The sequence below is a fragment of the Canis aureus genome, chromosome 15 (assembly GCF_053574225.1).
Source record: "Canis aureus isolate CA01 chromosome 15, VMU_Caureus_v.1.0, whole genome shotgun sequence".
In the NCBI taxonomy this organism is placed as follows: domain Eukaryota; kingdom Metazoa; phylum Chordata; class Mammalia; order Carnivora; family Canidae; genus Canis; species Canis aureus.
In genome coordinates, this window is record NC_135625.1 from 16,312,438 (window position 1) to 16,330,404 (window position 17,967).

At 36.1% G+C, this 17,967-nt stretch overlaps 1 long non-coding RNA gene across 1 annotated transcript in view; it reads left to right on the forward strand.

The window, feature by feature from the left end:
* The window catches only part of LOC144283953 (uncharacterized), a 34,900-nt gene that overhangs the window by 10,710 nt on the left and 6,223 nt on the right, over window positions 1-17,967 (forward strand). Inside the window, exons 2-3 of the long non-coding RNA XR_013352433.1 lie at window positions 10,809-10,931; window positions 13,674-13,809. This is a non-coding gene — a long non-coding RNA (uncharacterized LOC144283953). The remainder of the gene's footprint in view (window positions 1-10,808; window positions 10,932-13,673; window positions 13,810-17,967) is intronic.

Sequence of the window (17,967 nt, forward strand, 5' to 3'; positions counted from 1 at the left end):
GAAGAAGAAAACTTGCAAACTAAAATCAATACAAATAATAGCCTCTCCCAAGAGAAATCCCAGGGGCTTAGATAGCTCTCCCCTTTCTTTGAGCTTTTTCTTTTTCACTTTTTTCTCTTCCTCTCTTTGCCCTAAAAACAATTCTCTATGAAAGAGTGTTTCGCTGTTTTGCTCTATTATATTCTTTGTAAATAATCATTAACGTTTCTGCCCTGTTTTTTCCTAAATGATCCATTCTAAATTACAGTAATAGCAAGTAGGATATCCTTTAGTTAATTTTATACTCCCTTATGATTTGTAGAAAATATATGTTGAATGGTAGACACCTTTCAAGACCAGGAAGACAATCAACTTGAATAATCAACTATGCCAAGATTTATATTTTATTCTTCCTAATAATCTTTTGAGATATTATTCTCTCTCCTTACTAATTTGTCATTACTACATAAATAAGTACGCTAACTCTTGACACTAGGTCTATACCATATACATAGACTCTTTTATTCAGTGTCTTCAGGATTTTATTTTCCTGAATAGAACTATATTAAAATGGCTTCACATTGATATAAATAGTACCACAACATTAAATATATTATTAATAGAGTGTTAGGAAGTGAAAGAGGCAAATACAAAATGTAGTATCTGGAATATGCAAATGAAGGTTTTTAAAAAGCAATCTTTCCAATATTTTATTTCTGTTCACTAAAGTTGAGTAATAATTTAGGTAGGTGAGCAGAAAGAGTTTAGGAATCTATTTACTTGTTGAAAAAAATAAGTGCTGCTCAAAATCTTAAGAAAAAAGAAACCTCTAAGTTATATGCTTAAGTTTACTAGTATATATCTCTGTAATAATATTAACAAAAAATTACAAAAATAATTTCCTTCAGTATATAAAACAATCAATATTTTCCAAAACTGCATTTTATTTTTTTTAAAGATTGTATTTATTTATTCATGAAAGACACACAGAGAGAGGCAGAGACACAGGTAGAGGGAGAAGCAGGCTCCCTGTGGGGACACTGATGCGGGACTCAATCCCAGGACCCCAGGATCACAACCTGAACCAAAGGCATCTGCTGAGCCACCCAGGCTTCCCTTCTTATATCCCTTTATATCAAGCACTAAGTATTCTTCACTTCGTCACACTGATAACTAGATTATCTTCTTGACAGTTTATCTTCTTTTTTCTTTTTTTGACAGTTTATCTTCTTACCTTCTTGTTTTTCAGTTCACAAATGGGAACTTGATTTAATATAATCACAAAGGATAATGGTTGATGGAGTCCAGTAATGAAGGGTCTTGTGGGTCACAGAACAACACTGATTTTGATTCTGAGCAAGCTAAGAAGCCATTAGAAAAATTTCACTGATGAAAAAGATAAGATTCCATTTAAAAATTTTCACTCTAGCCACTCATTTGATAATGGAATGAAGAGGCCAAGAGAGGAGCTAGGGAAACAGCAAGGAATGATGAAGGTGGTAGCAGTAGAGATAGTGAAGGTGGCTGGGTTCTTGGCACCTTTTTGAAGGATTTAATTTCCCCAACAGGATTTCCTAATGGTTTGGACATATCGAGTGGGGGAAAAGAGTTAAGGAAGTCTAAGGTGGTAGACTTGAACATTGCAAAGATAGAACTGCTCTTGACTCTGAAAGAAAAGATAAAACAGTTTGGAGGAAAGTGTATTAACTTTGAGATGCCCATTAGATGCCTATGAGACATCCAAAGAGCCATGTGTTCAAAAAACGTGATAAAAGAATCCAGAGTACAAGGAGGGTATACATTTCCCAAAAGGTAAAATTTCCCAAAGATATATTAAACATTATACTTTGCTACTGAATGTGAGGTTGAAAGGATAATTTTTTGAAAGCTGTACTCCGCATCTTGTTTTCTGACATCAAAGCTAAGTATATGTGTAATCAGAAAGAATGAAATGAGATTTAAAGTCAGTATTGTCTGAATATTGCCATGGTTTATACATCTTCCAAAAAGTTAACAAGTCCTTAAAAATATATGATGTCACTGAGATTCCTTCCTCTTTGGAAGGGGCTATGAAAAACTACCAAGTTCTGAAATCTGTTAATCATATTTTTTTATTCCATAGCACCCTAAGGTTGTGTGAGAAATGAATGTTTTCTATTCAAAATAATTAAAATCTAGCTTTTGACAGACTTATAGTGCAAAGTATTTACGCTTTTCCTGATTAGCTTATAGTAAATTATATATCCACATTATCTACATAGAAAAAAATTGATAATATAGTCAATTGTTGTCATTCATGGTACTTGTATGCTATATAGTCTCTGCAAAGACTGAATTAGCTAATACTGAACAAATGTCCTTAGAGAAAATACACAGTGGTTCCTGCAAACTCTGATCACAACGTTTTGTCAGCTGATCAACATGTAACATTGTCTTCTATATTAGTTTTGGTTCCACAGCACCTTACTCAATGTTATCATTGATTCATTAACATTGGACTCAAAGGCACTGTAACTCCTATCTGGAGGGAACTTATCGAACACATGTACTTTCATGTACTTTCTCCTTGAGGCACATCATAGCCTTCTTGCTCTTGGGAACCCTAGGGAGCACTTCAGCACTGCATCTGGATGACATTGTAAGTAGTAAAATCACTAATAGCTCCAAAATGTGAATTATGTCACATGAAATAGGCTGAAAAAGCTATGTTTGTAGTATGAGAGCTGACACGGGAAGGCAGGGCATCATACTGTTTGACCTTCTCTAGGAACATACACATAAAATGACTCAGAGTTTTACTCACTCTGCACATATCTGTGAATGACCATGAATGAGCTGCAAGTATTGATTTGAGGGGATACAAATAGACACTATGGGTAGGAAAATTTGCAAATAAAGAATCTGTGAATGAGGATCCATTGGTTCTATGTGCATATATTTTTATAGTCACATCTAAAAATCGATTTCTCCCCCACAGACAATAAAATGCCAAATACTCAGTAGGAGAGTGGGAAAAAGATAAAATAAGTGAAAAAGCAAAAAACAAACATAAGAGGGCTGCATCATAATGTCAGTGCTATACGACTGAAGAAAAATTAGAATGGGGGAAAAATGCATACTGGATACTAGCAGAAAATTATGTTAGCTTATAACCTATTAGACCTAACGTGGCTTTACAAGCTGATATTCTTCATGGTTCTATATAATTTTCCTGGTATCACATGTCTTTTACCTCTGTTAATTGCATCATTTATATTTCACTCTGAAACATGTTCCAACTAATACATATGCTATGGTAAAACGTGCCTTATTAGTTGATTTTCTACTGATGCCAGTTACCAACATTATCACCATGCCCTTCAGTCTCATATTGAACTTTAAGATTCCATCCTATCTTAAATTACTGATCATTGCCTTTCTGTATGCCAGCAAGAATAAAATCAACTTGGAATTTTTAGAATTCTACAGAATATATTTGGGCATCTGAACAAGAAGGCATAATTCTAGATATTTGTCCTATGTTTATAAGGAAACCTGAATGAGGGATTATGAAGATCTGTAAACATTTCAAATTAAGCAATATTTGATTATTAACACACTAACATAATCATTGCACAATGGCAATTTTATTTCTAAAGTTTTTCATAATTTAAAAAATTTCCAAGTAAGTCTTTCAAACTACTTTACTTACCTTTGTTCAAAATTTGCCAATGAATTATGTCTTGATTTGGGATCATATCAGTATGTTTATAATATGCTATTTTATAAGTAGATTTTAAGAGTTATTATAGTGTAGGCAGTCCCATTCCAAGGACCCAGAGGGAGGGGTTCACACAGGACCAACCAAGAGGTTCATTGGTTATGCACAGGATAGGAATCAAATGTCAGCCAGCAGGAAGTGAAAGCAGAATTTATTGAAGTTATTTGGAGAGAGTGCAAGTACAGGTAGACTGTCTGGGAGATTCAGAAAGTAGGGGAAAGAGAGTCTCTTCTTTGCATCTTGGGTTTTTATTGAGGATTGTGGTCTGGTGTATGTGTCCTCTTAGATGTCTATCCAGGAACTGGTTAGAACAAGGAAAAGTTTCCAGGTGTCCTCTATAAATTACTTATTTCTTAGAACTAGGGGGTCTTGGTGTCAAGATGTCTGGCGCCAGTAGTCTAATATGTACTTGATGGCTTCATCCAGTCATTCTTGCCTGGTCCTTCCTTAGATGTTATCTATTGGGCTGGGAGGCTTTAAAGAAATCATTGACTCCTTGTCCCTCATAAGGAAGATATACAGTATGAGGCACATATGGGGGGGGGGTGCGGGTCCTAGCAAGAACAGGAAAAGGAGCAAAAACAAGTTTTTTATAGAATCTCTTCAGCTCCCCTATCTCAATTATATTAACAGAAATAACATTGCAGAGCTTTTTATTTGCCCCATCTGATATTTCTAAAGCTCTCTTTGTTATCTAAAATTTACTTCCTTTCTTTGCTCTATAATTATTTTCTTTGAATTTTACTGTGCTCTAGATTTCAGATCATCTTTACAGTTGCATATAGCTATACCCCAAACCTACCAACTGGATACACAACTGCCATAGAGAGAAAAAAAAAAATAACTCACGTAAGTAAACACTGAATCACAGAGTTTGTAGAATAATTTAGTCTCATTGCTTTTAGTGACTTTTGGACATTCAAAGTATCTACTAGATATCACACTTAACCGAGTAGTTAATTATCATGAAAACACAGAACTAACAATGCTCACTTCCATGCAGGTTAGAATTATGCTACTCACATACCAGTTGGTCATGGTGCTTAAAATCTTTTAATTAAATGTCCCTATGCAAATTTATTATTAATAAACATTTCAAATTAATACATATTTCATATCAAACAATATTTGATTATTACAGATTTGGTTCAAGATTTCTTCAGCCAGTACTTACACCAACTATCAAAAATTCATGTTCACGTATATATGAACAAATTTTGCACTACTTATTTTGAAAAACATCATTTTTTTTTTGGTCCTCCAATGATCATTTTGCTTTTAAATAATTTAATAATTTCTTCTGGTCATTTTGTCTTAATACTCAGTGGCACATTGAATAGTTTGTGCCCCATCAAAAAAAAGTGGCAGAAAAAGTGTAAAGAAATATTGTAACTGAACTTACATGAGTTCGCTCCTTGGTGAGTCACATAGAAACCATACCAGGTAGGGTTGTCACACAAAGGAAACTTTATTTGCAGCAAATAAGGAGTTCATGGGGAATAACCTTCAAAGCTGCGACTCTCCAGATGAAAATGAATAAATCCTTTTATTTAGTGTTCAGGATGAATACTTAGAAAGGGAAGCCTTGTTCATTGTATATAAAAACAGGAATAAGGTTGCCCATAGATCTTAAGGAAACCTAGGTATCCATATATTGTATGTTATTTAAATGAGGCTTGTGCTTCTCGCTGGGCAGGGGTTTTAATATTGCAGTGAGGTGAAGGTAACTGCCGGTCCCTGCATGGGTCACTCCATGGTCCATCTGTACACATGTGCGTCAGGGTGAGGTTCAAACAGGTCTGGGTGGTCTGGGTGCCGGAAGCTCCTCGTCCAGGCAGTCATTATTGCTTCTGAGGTAGTTCCAGATGCCATGGGGGATGCTATGCCTGTAACTCTTTTACCAGAGTTAAGAGATAAACTGGAAGGAAGAGCTTAAGGGATGAAGGTGTGTGGATACAAGCAGGTGAATAAAGGTCAGGTCTTAGGGTGTAGCTGGTGACAATATTATAGCAAAAGATTATTTTAAGTGTCATTGCAAGACATGTATTCAAAGAGGCTGTGGCCTGAAAGCTCACAGAGAGAAAGAACTGAGAGGGGGTTGTGGACATTGCGACTATTCTCTATTATTTTTTTCAATCTATTGACCACTAAGTTCTTTGGACTTTGTTCCTATATATTATTTGATCCATACTTTACATTTTTGTCATAATTTGTTAAATAGTACAATTAAAACATTAATCAGTGATTTTACCTTTCTTTACATTTTAGACACATATCATTTGGGGAAGAAAAACTAATTATAGAAACTTCCTCTTGATTATATTAACCAGAAGTGTTTTAGTAAAACAATATCTTGATTAAGCCACATAAATCATAACTCTTAATGTTTTTATCAATGGAGATCATGTGTATTTTTACTGAGTCCAAATCAATCGCAGAAATAAATTAATGATGAAGTAGCAAAGACCATATGGTAAATTCAATTAAATTAATTAAGAATTTAATTAGAAACAAACATGTGCCTAGAAGTCTATTAAATATTGAAGGGCATACAAAAGCAGCACAGGGCACAGAACATGTTCTCCAGACACATACAACAGCATTTTAAAAATACATGAGATATACACCTGAAATAATTAAGACTAAGACAACTTAGAACTTTGGAAGTGGAGTGGCTTGGGTATAAAACTAAGAATCCCAGCTTCTAAATCTTTAACTTTGGGCACATTGTTTGAATTCTTTCATCCTCAGAGCCTCAATTGTACAATGGGAATGTAAACAAACACATCTGTGGGTTACTTCAGGAATAAAATGATATATGAATATAAAATAGTTTATAAAATACTTGACATATTGTAAATATTTTTTAAATGGTAAGTGAAAATAAGGCAGTTTGCATCAATTAGCATGGTAATGGCGATATGGTATCTAACCATATAGATACTACAGTAATCAAGATGTTAGGAAAGCCTACAAATGTGTACAGGATGATGCTATAGAGGGTGCTATAAAAATTAGTCCTGATTTTTCAGAGTGGTTGAAAGGATAAATGATATTTATGTTTTGTCTTTACACTCTCCTATATCTTCAGAATAGTTTTTTTTTATAGTAGTCATTGATTACTTTTAATCAAGAAATTGAATAATGAGTGAGATATATTGTGTTTGTCAGTGTTCTCCCGCAAAAGAGAACCTGGGGTGGGGGGGAGAGACATACACACACACCCCAATTCATTTTTATGAGGAAGTGGCTCACACAATTATAGAGGATGAAAAGGCTCATGATCTTCCATCCACAACCTGAAGATTTAGCAAAGCCAGTGGTATAATTCAGTCAGATGCCCAAATGCCTGAGAACCAGGGGAGCTAAAGTTGTCAGTCACCCCAGGACAGGAGAAGAATGCTGACCCAGATCCACAGTCTCACTGAAAGATAAATTTTACTTTATTCCAACGTTTTTGTTTTATCAGGCACTCAACAGTTGAATGCTGTACACTCACATGGGGGAGAGTACTCTGCTTTACTCAGTCTATCAATTCAAATGCTAATCTCATCTAGAAACACCCTAATAGACATCCTCAAAAATAACGTTCAGCCAAGTCTCTTGGCATCCTGTAATCTAGTCATGTTGACATGCAAAGTTATTCCTTACATATATTTCAAAGACATTATATTTTAAGAACAATTAAGTATGGAAAATTTATTATCAGAGCATGCCATCTCTTCCCCTCTTCTGTAGTTATAAGAAATGCAGGGCATGGAGGGCATGAACTTGAACTCATTGGACATAATGACTACTCCTTCTTTGAAACATTTTGTCTTAGGGCTTTGTCTTTGTCTTTGTCTAGGGCTGCCATTATAAATATCATTGACTGGGTAGCTTAAATAACAGAATTTTTTTAACAGAAATGTTTTAATCATAGTTTTGGAAGTTAGAAGTCCAAGACCAATGTGCCAATAGGGTTGGTTTCTGGTAAGATTCTCTTCCTGACTTATACATGGCTGCCTTCTCATTGCATGATCACATGTCCTCTCTTCTGAGCAAGCATGGAAAAACAGACATGTTGTCTCTTTCTTATAAGGATACGAGCCAAAGCAAACTTGGACCCAACGATTATTGTGTCCCTTAACCTTAACTACCTCCCAAAAGGTCCTATCTGCAAATATAGTCTCATTTGGGGTTAGAGCCTCAACATATGAATTTGGGGGAGACATAATTCAGTCCAGGACATCTTTATTTAAGCTTCTGTAAGACACAATATTCTTTGACTTCTCTTGTCCTTTCACCACAAGACTGGCTTCATGGGTGTGCAAAATGTGTCTAGCTGCACAGCGTTTCCTACTTAAAAGAGTCCCATGAGTGATTATATTCTTTAATGTTGTCATTGTAAAGTTACTAGTAGCTTTTTTTAATTAGGAAACTTTGTTTTTATGGCAACTTTTGGTTCACAGCAAAATTAGGTGGAGGTACAGATTTCCCAAAGACTCCATCCCGGCCCGTACACTGCTTCCTCTACTGTCACTTACCATCAGTAGATGATAAATCTATGACAACTGGTTCACCTAACTGGCACATCATTATCATTCAAGGCCATAGTTTATGTAAGAGTTTGCTCTTGCTTTTGTATATTCTATAGATTTTGACAAATTGCATGATGACATGTACCTACCATTTCACTATGATACAAGATAGCTTCATGACCTCTGTGCTCTCTGCCTACCCATCAATCCCTTTCTTAGCCCCTGGCAATCACTGATCTTTTCACTACCTCCATAGTTTTCGTTTTCCAGAATATCATACAGTACGTAGTCTTCTCAGATTGGCTTCTTTCACTTAGTGATTTGCATTATATTTCCTCTGTGTCTTTCCATGGCTCAATAGCTCCTTTTTGAGTGAATAAAACTCCATTGTCTGGATGTTCCCAAGTTTATTCATCCATTTATTTACTGAAAGATAATCTTGGTTGCTTTTAAGTTTTTGGAGTTTTTTTTTTTCCTTTTTTAAAGATTTTAGTTATTTATTCATGAGAGAGAGAGAGTGAGAGAGAGAAAGAGAGAGAGAGAGAGAAGCAGACGGAGAAGCAGGCTCCTTGTAAGGAGCCTGATGTGGGACTTGATCCAGGACTCCTGGATCATGCCCTGGGCCAAAGGCAGGCGCTAAACCACTGAGCCACCCAGGGATCCCTTTTGGTGGTTTTTGTTTGTTTGTTTCTCACATTTTTAATATCCCACTCTACTCTCTTCTTGCTTGCATGGTTTCTAGGAGAAATCGTATATAATTCTCATCTTTGATGCTCTTTAAGTACCCCCCAACTTTGTTCAAGATTTTTCTTGATCTTTGATTTTCTGAAATTTAAGTATGATTTGCCTAAGTGTAGCTCTTCTTACATTTATCCTTAGGGTTCTCCCAACTTCCTACATTTGTGGTTAGGTGTCTGACATTAATTTGAGGACATTATCAGTCATTGCTTTGATTATTGCTCCTGTTCCTTTCCCTTTCTTCTGGTATTCTTATTTACATGTTATACCTTCTGTAGTTGTCTCACAGTTCTTGGATATTCTGTATTTTTTCCAAATATTTCTCTCTTTTCAGTTTTTGAAGTTTCTATTGTCATATTGTCAAGCTCAGCCAAGCCCAGTCTTCTAATGTGTCATTCAAAGACATACTAAAAAAAAAAAAAAAAAAAAAAAAAAAGACATTCTTCAGTTCTATTACACTGGTATTGATCTCTAGCATTTCCTTTTTATTCATTCTCAGAATGTCCATCTTCCTGCTTATGTTATCCAAATGTTGTCCATTGAAGCCCTAGCATATTAATTATAGTTTTACAGAAATTTCTTATCTGATAATCCTTACTTTCTTGCCGTATCTGTCTCTGGTTCTGATAGCTGTTCATTTTCTTCAAACTCTGGGTTTTTCCTCTTAGTATGCTTTGTCATTTTGGTTGAAAGGTGTACATGATCTACTGAGTGAAAGAAACTTCTATATGTTGGTGTTCAGTAACATGTTAAAGGGTGGGGGAACAAGGGCATGTTCCATAATCCTACAATCAAGTCCCAGTCTCTAGGTGAGGCTGTGTATCTGAACTGTGAATTTCACCAGTGCTTCCAGTTTTGTGCCCCCTCAGGTGGGATAGAATGGCTGACGTTCACTGGAGTTGTGTTCTCTCTTCCCCTATACAAAAGACTTGAGAGGGCTGGAGTTGGAGATTTCCCTTCTCCCAAGTATGTTAGGATCTAATAAAAGTTTCTCCTTAGAGCATGTTTTGCTAAGAGGAACAACAAGCTTTGGTCTATTTCAGAATGACTCACTTTCCCCTTACCCTGCCAGAAACCTGAGGGGATTTTTCTACAATATTCACTGTGAGGCCTGATACAACTAGAGGTAAAACTGGGACTCCTGGGGTTTTTCTCTCTCAAACTTGTCTACACCAAGACTCCAGCAATTTCTCAATTACAGTTTAGGTTTTTCAGTCCCAATACCAGTTTCTGGGCTGGTTTCTGTTCTCATAGTTGTGACTCTGAATCTGCTTGTCTGTCTCTCTAATTCTGCTGGCAGAAATTTGCCCTGGCATCTCACTTCTATGTTACATCTATGAGGAGTTTGATATTTTTAGTTTGCTGGGTTTTTTTTTCACTTGTCATTATGATGGAGTAAAGACTTCTAAGCTTTTTAAATGCTGGATTGGAAGCCAGTAATTCAAGTCTCAGCAGCTTTTTGAACAAGTGGCCCATGTTTCTGAGTCCTGCAAATTGCATAGGACAGACTGTTAAAGTGTTCAGAGGCTCAGCTTGTGCCTGCTTCCTCTCACCCTCCCTCTCTGTTTTGCACTCACCCTCCTATAACTCCCTATGTGTTCTCATCCATGATGACTGTCTACTGACTCCTCCCAGATGTACTATACCCAACTGCCTCCTTGGTATCTGGACTCTCATATCTAGCAAAAATCTGAAATATTATTTTTCTTGAAGATTTTTCATCAGCATAATAGGATCACCATACACAAAATCACATAATCAAGAACAAAAAGCCTAAGAGTCTTTTTATGTTTAATTCTTTCATTCCCCAGATTCTACATCCAATTCAACAGAATGTCCTGCCAACTCTACCTCCAAAGTCAATCCAAAGTGGACAACCTCTCACCCTTTCTATTATCTGGCATCAACCACTACCAGTAATCAAGCCACATACGGTACGGATCCATTTATATGAGATGTCCACAAAAAGCAAACCTATAGAGACAGAAAGAAGAGAAGTGCTTGCCTGAATTTTGGGATGGGAATGGCGATGAACTACAGATGGACGTGATGGATCTTTGGTGGGGGACAAGGAAGGGTGTTCTAAAACCTATTCATAATGATGATGAAACTCTTGGGTAGTTATTAAAAATCAATGATGGTTTGAGATGGGTAAACTTTGTGATATATAAAATATACCTCAACAAAGCTATCGAACCCTTAACCTCTTCTTTTCCTAAACCTGCACCTATAGCATGCATTTTCAACTCAACTGTCAGAATAAAATTCCTATCAGTCACTCTTCCTCATGTTTCCAGTGACTTCTCATCACCTTGCCTAGATACCTGACTCATTATTCTACTACAGCTTGGAGTGCACTCCAGCTGCATTTGGTTCATTTTTGTTTCTTGAACGAGCAAACCTTGTTTCTGACTTGGGCTCTCATAGTTGTTATGATCTTGGCCATTGGCTGGTGCTTCTCCTTATTCAGGCATAATGTCAAAGCTCACAAGGGCTTCCCAGATAATCTAGATGGTACACTCTCTCCCTTTAGCCTAGTTAATTTTCTTCATACCATCCTGTCAGTCTCTGAAATTCTTATTTCTGTGTTTATGTCTTGAGATTTGCTTCTTCCAGCAGAATATAAGTTCCTTGAAGACAGGGATTTCATTCACCACTAAACTCCTAATGCTCAGACTAGTAGCTGTTAAATGTTAGGGGCTTCAACACTTTGACCGATTGATATCAGAAATGAAGCCTAAGAGTGAATTAAAAAGACACCTTTGATTGTATAAGAAAAGAATTTTAAAAGAAGTCTAAGAAACATAACTGCATATCTCTTCCTAAATAGTATGTCATTTTATAACATTCATAATATAAATGGTTCTTTAAAATGTTACCCATGCCAGATTTTTTATCTACATTCTTCATCATTATAATCTTTAATAATACTACTTAACAAGCATAGCATGTTCCAGCTTCAAACTGCTTTATAAATGATAACTGACATTAATTAATTAGTCATTATCAATTGATTTGTTGAATTAATCTCATTTCTAAAATTTCATTTTTATTAAAGATAATTAAGAAGGTGTCCAAACAGGATCTCAGGCCATATCTAATCATATCTCCTGTGCATATATTGTGTCTCAGTAAGAAATGGAAAATTCTTTTTTTCTGTGTATTTCTAAATTAGTACAGTTAAAATGACCTTCAGCTAACACCTAATTTATTCATAGTCTCTCACTTTTCTTTCTAGATCTCAAAAATCTTTAAAAATGTCCTATGATAATACATTTTCCTATCATAGTCTAAAAAGCTCACAGGTGATCAGAATAAATTCACTATTTCACATCCTTCTTGTCTTTCAGTATATCTTAAATATTTATTTTTATTAATAATGTTTGGAAAGCATTTCTGTGTTTTATCACCATATATTTTATCTTCAGATTTAGGATATTTACAATTAACCAAAAAATCTATCTCAATTTTAAGTTTTATATATTATGCTACACAAAGAACTTCTAACCCCCAGCAACAAAATATCAACAAAGTATGAAAGAACGGTTCTCTTCTTTTCACTGGTATTTCCATAAGTATTTAATGCTTTCACGTTCTTCATTAAGAGAGGTGAGAAGATACTTTAAACACTGTAAAACCCAGTTTAAACATCTGTTTTATATCACTTTAGTAGTATGAATTATAGAAAAATAATAACACTCCCTGAATGGCAGTTTTAAAACTCTCAAGTATTTGTATTTGCTATCTTATCTCTAACTGTCAGTAATAGCAAAACTGAATCAAATTTGAACTATTCTATGGAGATCTCTAGCCAATATACCTAAAATAACAAAATGTCATAAATGACTTGGCTTATCCAACAACAAAAAAAAATATAAAAAATATTTTCCGACTTTTACTCCTTTTAAAAAATCTAGCTTTAAATTTGTTGTCTTATCATTTCTACATGTGGGTGACCATATTTACAGTACAGTTTTAAGTGACTTTGATGTAGGTACTCCCCCCATCATCTGCTTTTATAATCTTATTCACACAAAGTACAACCAAACAAAAACAAAAAAAAATTACAGTTTCATGCTAGTGTATTAAACAATATTTCTGGTTTGAATGTAGGTTTATTAAATATAATTTTGAGGTACCTATTCAAAACAATTGAAACCGGCCTAGATGAATGATTGAATATATTTTTATCTTTACTTTGTTATGACGGGGGGAAGATGACTATAAAAAGTGTTAGGGCTTTTTCTCTGCATATGGCACATCGCATATATAAATAATATGTATTTGTATCCTTTTCCTATTTGGTCTCCATTTAAATTAGGTATACTATGTTTATAGGGTTAACCATATAATTTTGACCATATGGTAGTTTGTTTTAGTGGCAATGTGAATTGATACATTAAGGGAGTTACTAGGGTAGAAAACATTATTAATTCTATTATAATAATTTACTATATAGCAGCAACAGTATATATTAGTTTCCTAGGGCTGCTATAACAAAGAGCCATGAACTGGAGCATTGGAAACAACAAAAATTTATTCTTTTACAATTCTAAAATCAAGGCAGAGGTAGGGCTGGTGCCATCTGGAGGCCCTGAGGGAAGATCTGTTCCATGCCTCTGCCCTAGTTTCTGGTGGTTGACAGAAATTTTTGGTGTTCCTTGCCTTTCTTACAGATGCATCCATCCAATCTCCACCTCCATGTTTTCATGTTCAAATTTCCCATTTCTTAAAGGAGCATCTTTCATACTGGTGTAGAGCCTGAGCTAATCCATTTTGAATTGATCACATCTGCAAAAATCCTAACTCCAGGTAAGGTTACACACTGAGGTTTGGGTGGATGTGAATTTAGGGAGGAGGGCACTATTCAACCCAGTACTGTCCATCTTCTGTCCTCCCCAACTCAAATCCTTTCCATGTGCAAAATACACTCACCCAATTCCAACATCTCCAGGTCTTTTAAAAAATTAATTAATTAATTAATTAATTTATTTATTTATTTATTTACTCATTCATTCATTCATTCATGAGAGACAGAGAGAGAGGCCGAGACATAGGCAGAGGGAGAAGCAGGCTCCCTTCAGGGAGCTCTATGTGGGAGTCGATCCCAGGACTCTAGGATCACGACCAGAGCCAAAGGCTGACACTCAACCACTGAGCCACCCAGGCATCCCAACATCTCCAGAAGTCTTAACCCATTCAAGAATGAACTCTAAATCTGAAATCTCATCTAAATATCAATTCAAGAATATCCCAAATCTATTTTTTTAAAGATTATTCATTTATTCATGAGAGATACAGAGAGAGAGGCAGAGACATAGGCAGAGGGAGAAGCAGGCTCCATGCAGGGAGCCTGATGTGGGACTCGATCCCGGGACCCTGGATCACACCCTGGGCCGAAGGCCTGTTAAACCGCTGAGCCACCCAGGGATCCCCTCTTTCAAATCTTATTATCTAAATCAGTTATGAGTCTCAGCATATTGTCCATCCTAGGACAAAATTTCTTTTTATCCAGTGATCAATAAAACCAAAAAAAAAAAAAAAACCAAAAAAAAACCAACCCAGTTATATGCTCCCAAAATACAGTGATGGAACAGAGATGGAATATATATTCCCATTCCAAAAGGGGGAAGATGAAAAAAAGGTGGGGGGCTTACTGGTCTAAAGTAAGTTTAGAACCTATCACTGCAAATTCCTTAGAGTCCTCTCCTGTGGCTGAAGCTCTGTCCTGTAAGTCTTCTGGGACAGTCCACTGTCTTGACCCTCCAGGGCAGCAGACTTGTCCTTTCTGTCCTCAAAATCCTTGTCTCTACTCTCAGCATAATTCTTCCTTCATTTTGTCCCATTTCTCCCCTTTTCAGTCTAGGCTAGAAGTGTCAATATAAAATTCTCAAAAGCCTTACTATTGCCCTTCTGTGACTATCAAGGGTATCCATACCATTAAATATGAGGGTTCTCCACAGATCTCTTCTGGATAATCCCATGTCTATTCCTGGCTTCTGTTGAGATGGTTGTTGGATCCATAAATTACATCCTAATCTGTTTAGCAAAGATTGCCCAGCTACACTCTCGGGCTTGTTTCCAAGGCAGGCTACCTAGAAAGGCTGAGAAATATCCAAGTCATCAAGTGTGACTCCTTTGTGTTTAACAGCTTCTTCCTCTCACATTTCATCGTAAACAGCAAAGAGAAATCAGGCTTCAGTTTTTGCACATTGCTTGGATAGCTCCTCAGCTAAATATCCAAGTTTATTATTTACAAGATCTACTTTCCACTCAACAGACGTTAATTCAGTCATAATTTTATCACTTTAAAACATGGATCCGGGTCCGTGGGTGGCTCAGCTGGTTAATCATCCAACTCTTGATCTCAGTAGAGGTCTTAATCTCAGGGTTGTGGGTTCAAGTCCTGTATTGGTCTCCATACTGGGCGTAGAATCTACTTACAAAATGGAAAAACAAACAAGGATCATCTTATTCCAATGTCCAATAATATGTTTCTCATTTGTGTCTGAGACTTTACCAGAAGTACTTTAACATATTTCTAGCAGTATCCTGTTCATGATAATATGTTTCCCTAAGATAATAGACATGTTCTCTCTGTTTTAACTTCTTTTTGAAACCTCACCAGAATTGCCATTAATATCCATTATTTCTATAAACAGTCTCTTCAAGGAAGCTTGGATTTTTCTATCCTGAGCATCAAAATTCTTCTAGCCTCTGCCTATTACCCAATTTCAAAGCCACTTCCACATTTTTCCGTAGTTGTTACCGTAGTGCCCCAGGGCCCAGTACCAGTATCTGTATTAGTTTTCAAGAGCTGCTATAGAACAGATCCCAACAAACCAGGGGGTTTAAAACAATAGAAATATTTTCTGTCACAGTTAGGAGGGTAAAGTCTAAAATCAAGGTATCAGCAGGGTTGGTTCCATTGAAGACCCTGAAGAGGAATCTACTCTATGCCTCTTTCCTAGCTTCTGGAAGTTGCCAGAAATCCTTGGTGTTCCTTGCCTTGTAGATGCACCACTTCAATCTCCATCTTTTATCATCATATGGTGTTTGCCCTCTGCGTCTCTATGTCTGTTTTTCTCTCTTTCTATAAGGGAATCTACTTTTCATAATTTGAGAAGGGCACACTATTCAACCCAGTATAGCATATTGTTCAAAGATTTTATTTATTTATTCACGAGAGACACACACAGACAGAGACACAGGCAGAGGGAGAAGCAGGCTTCCTGCGGGGAGCCCAATGCGGGACTGGATCCCAGGACGCCGGGGTCATGCCCTGAGCCAAAGGCTGACACTCAACCACTGAGCCACCCAGGTGCTCCCCAGTACACCATATTTTAAGGAAATGAGTAAACCTGATAAGGTGGCCTATTAACTGAATAACTGAAAGGTTAATTATCATGTAAACCCAATATTTGGAACTGTAATTCCTTGAATTTGAAGAAACTCAGAAAAAAATGACATAAAATAATTTGGTACCTGCAGTTTTTATAAAATAAACAAAAATATCATTAAAATATGAATGCCACTGTTTTACTAACAGAAATGACTACTATTACTAGTGATCATACATTAAAAAATCTAATATTAAAATGTAATTATTAAATTTGAATTGATCAGTAACTTACTTTTGAATATTACAAGTTTTGTCCTATGTAAGCCTCATTCCCCCTCCCTAACCCACATAAATTTTATTTAATCCATGTTAACAGATACAGAAATTAAAGGAACAAAGATTCATTTACTTGATTCACATGGGAGTAAGGAGACAGATCTGCTTGATGGCATGCTTTAGCATGCTAAACATGTTTATTTTGCTACCATCTTCTTCAAAAAGTTTTGCTATTTGCTATTTCTTTAGTTATCAAATCTTTCTTCTAGTCCCGGATAAAGTTTATCATCATAAATTCCTTTATGATTCCTATAACTTGAAGGTAGTCTTGCCTAAGATCTACTGGAGAAAGCATAGTGAATATTGATCACATGCAAATTTATTTCATGAAATACTGATGGAGATCATATACTATCTATATGCTGATACAGAAGTTTGGATCTATGCAGGCTTACAATTATGGTTTTTATCAAAGAAATTATTTAAAAGTCAGTCAGTCTCATAGTCACTGTGTATTAAAAAAGGAACCAGGCTTTGGGCAAAGAAGAATGTTCATCAAAATTGAAAGTAAGATTCATGTCATTATTAGTGTTTTCCTTGGGGCCATGGTGCTACTTACTGCAGTGTCTTCCGCCCGTTCTTTATTGTGTTCTCGGAAAATGTGAGTAAGTGGGGGAGTTGGCCTATGGTGGGGGCTCAGTGGGAGGATAAAAATAGAATTTGTGGATTTATCTCCCAGTCAGAAATTTTCTTTAGTAGCTTAAAATGACTTATGACCGTGATTATTACATTTATTTTCATGACACCCTTGGGCGACAGTTTGAAATATCATTGTCGCTATTTTTAGAGAGAAAAACCTAAAATTAACAGATTAAATAACTTTGCACAGGGCAAACACATCCTGAAGTGGGAACAATGTTCCCAGAACAGGACTTAAGTCTTCTATTCCGTAAAAGTACAGGAAATCTTTCACCAAAGGCAGAAATCTAGTTCCAGATAGGCCTTTGAAAGTCCTTGAGGCTTCCGATGCAATGTGGTAAGATGGTCAACACAACAGACGGTCTGAACATTTGGATTAAAATCCACTGTCTATCTGGGTAACTTCTTAACCGGTGCATGACTTTATGCAAGTTGTTTAACTTCTCTGAGCCTCAATTTCTACCTAACAATTCTGCTTCACTGTGTTTTAGCGACTGAATGAGGACGTATATACAGGAAAACACTAAGCCTAACAGTTTGGCACATAACAGGCACTGTGGAAACATTCACGTCAGTTCATTACCTCCACACATGCCTCCAGGACACAAGATTGCAAGTCACAGTTAGAAGTCTATTCCTACCTTTAATGACCC